This window comes from Odocoileus virginianus, chromosome 19, assembly GCF_023699985.2.
Source record: "Odocoileus virginianus isolate 20LAN1187 ecotype Illinois chromosome 19, Ovbor_1.2, whole genome shotgun sequence".
NCBI classification, from domain to species: domain Eukaryota; kingdom Metazoa; phylum Chordata; class Mammalia; order Artiodactyla; family Cervidae; genus Odocoileus; species Odocoileus virginianus.
Window position 1 is genome coordinate 42,921,949 of NC_069692.1, and position 2,794 is coordinate 42,924,742.

At 45.0% G+C, this 2,794-nt stretch overlaps 1 protein-coding gene across 1 annotated transcript in view; it reads left to right on the plus strand.

Annotated features, from left to right (window-relative positions):
- RRAGD (Ras related GTP binding D) overlaps window positions 1–2,794 on the plus strand; it is a 34,044-nt gene that overhangs the window by 16,206 nt on the left and 15,044 nt on the right. The window lies entirely within an intron of this gene.

The following is a 2,794-nucleotide window of genomic DNA, read 5'->3' on the forward strand; positions in this document are numbered from 1 at the left end:
TATTATTCTTTTTCAGATTCTTTTCCTTCTAGGTTGTTACAGAATCTTGAATATACTTCCTTGTGCTGTACGGCAGGTTCTTGTTGGTTATCTATTTTATATAAAGCAGTGTGTATATGTTGGGCTTCCCAGGTCACGCCTGCCAATGCAGGAGATGCAAGAGCCATCAGTTCGATGCCTGGGTTGCGAAGATAGCATGGAGTGGAGAATGGCAACCCACTCCAGTATTCTTGCCTGGGAAGTGCCCTGGACGGAGGAGCCTGGGGGGCCCCAGTCCATGGAGTCACAGAGAATCGGACAGGACTGCGAGTGTATATGTTCATCCCAAATTCCGAATTTATGCCTCTCCTTCCCACACTTGCCAATTTTTATTTTCTATTTTTAGGGCTTTTTTTTGCCTGTTTTTTAAATTGCAGCTGTAATTCGGTTTTAATTTAACCTGAGCGTGAAAAGTGGACTTTCAGTGGGGTTGGTAAACGTGTTCTTTGTTTTGTTTCTTGGCTTGCTGGGTTTTGTTTGGGCTGCTGGGTTGTGTTCCAGCCACAGGGCAACGAAATGAGTAAGAGTAAGAAATACATCTTTTGAAGTTACGCTTCTTAAAAGATAGCGAAAAGCATTGTTAAAAGTTGTCATTTACTAAAAATAAGGAATATTTAACTTTAACGAAGCAGTTTTCAAGTCTGCCTAATAGACTTTTCTGTTGGAAGCAGACTGTAAAAAGTCCCATTTGTGGGGATCTTTACTTGTTGTGATTGCAAGCACTAAACAAAACCGAACCGGAGGAAAGTATCTCAGCAGCTCTTGAAGGTCGGCGCAGGGCTCTAAGCAGGACTCTGTTTGTCTGACACCTCCTAGTTTTATTTTTTGCTTGTGAATTCCTCACAGTCGCAGGATTGCCAGATACATATATCACCAAGGAGAAAAGTGTGTCCTCCCATAATGTTGTGAAATAAAAGAGGGCGAAAGCATCAGGCGTGATGTCCCGTGAACCGCCCGCCCCGGGCCGCCCACAGAATGTGGCACGTCTCCAGGGCCCCCGCCCCCCACCCAGGAGCCGTCGCTCCTTTTTTTCAATAATCCTATTATGTGGCCGTGTTGTGTCTGCACTGCCGCCGGGCTCTCCTCTGGTGGCAGAGACTGGGGTGGGGGGCGGCTCTCTTGTCGATCACGGGCTCTAGAGCGCGGCCTCAGTGGTTGTGGCGCGCTGGCTTAGTTGCTCTGTGGCCCGTGGGGTCTTCCCAGACCAGGGCTTGAACCTGTGTCTCCTACACGGGCAGGCGGACTCTGCCACTGAGCGCCCAGGGAAGCACCCCCACCCTGCCCCGGGAGCGACTTCACAGGTGCTTGGGGTCCAGACTAGAGTGTTGGCTTAACTCATGTTGGTGACTGCGGTTGTGACCTGCCCGTAATCCCTAGATCTAATTTTAGGATAGGAGCCAGGCAATGTGTTTTTCCTTTTTTAAAATTTGTTGTAGAAGATAATAAGCACAGTAGGAGAAAAAAATCACTCACCGTCTCTCTGCTCTAGTAATCAGATGTTTTCTTCTTTGTCATGTCATTTTTAGCTCGTTTAGATCTGTGTCACTTCATCAGTTTGCTGGTAATCAGACCATTTCATGCGCTTGGCAGGGAGGTTAGAGGAATGATTTCTAGTCTCTTGAGATCATGATACACTGTTGACATTGGCTGCTTCTGCTTACAGACACATGCCCTTCACACCTCTCTTCAGTTGGAGACATAACCAATAACACTCGTTGAAGTGTAACTTCCACACAGTGAATGGCACTCACTTTTTAACCAAATATTTACTTGGCTGCATTGGGTCTTGGTTGCAGCATGTGGGATCTTAGTTCCCTGACCAGGGATTGAACCCACGTGCCCTACACTGCACGGCAGATTCTTAACCACTGGACCACCAGGAAAGTCCCAAGTTACATTCATTTTTAGTGCACAGTTCAACCACTATATTCCTTCTAACCACCTTCTGACTTTAAGAATGTTTCCACCTCGCTGAAAGCTTCCTTTGTGGCCTTTCTCAGATGTACCCCCCAACCCTGCCCAGGTTCCAGCCTCAGGCTGATACGATGTGCTTTCTGTCTCTATAGAATAGTTTGCCTTGTCTAGAATTTCTATATGTGGAATTGTATAATCATGACTTTGTTTTTTATTTGAGATATTATAATGTGTTAAGAAAGTGCCCCAAATTATTAAACTAGAATTTCTCCAAAATGCTTAGCCCAGCATCCAATCCCTGAAGGAGGAAATGGCAACCCACTCCAGTACTCTTGCCTGGAGAATCCCATGGACAGAGGAGCCTGGTGGTCTACAGTCCATGGGGTCGCAAGAGTCAGATGTGACTAAACCACGCCACAGCGTCCAGTGTTTATTTTTCATTTTAAACAGCTCTTTAGAATGTGAAGGATGATAATGACTGTCTGGTCTTTTTCTCCCTTCATAGTTTCCTGTTAGTATCTTAGTATTTTGATTTATCTAAAGACTGGGGATACATTTTTTTTTTTAATGGGCAAAGTATTTTAATAGACACATGGCCAAACCAGACATACAGTTAGCAAGTGAGCACGTGTAAAGATGCTCAAAATCACTACTTATTAGGAAAATGCAAATCAAAACTACAGTGAGATACCACCCCATGCCAATGAGAATGGCCAAAATTGAAAAAGACAAAAACAAACCACCCAACTGGTAATACCAAGTGTTAGGAAACATGGAGAATGGCTGAAACTTCTACACTGCTGGTAGGAATGCAGAATGGGGCAGCTACTGTATTTTTTTT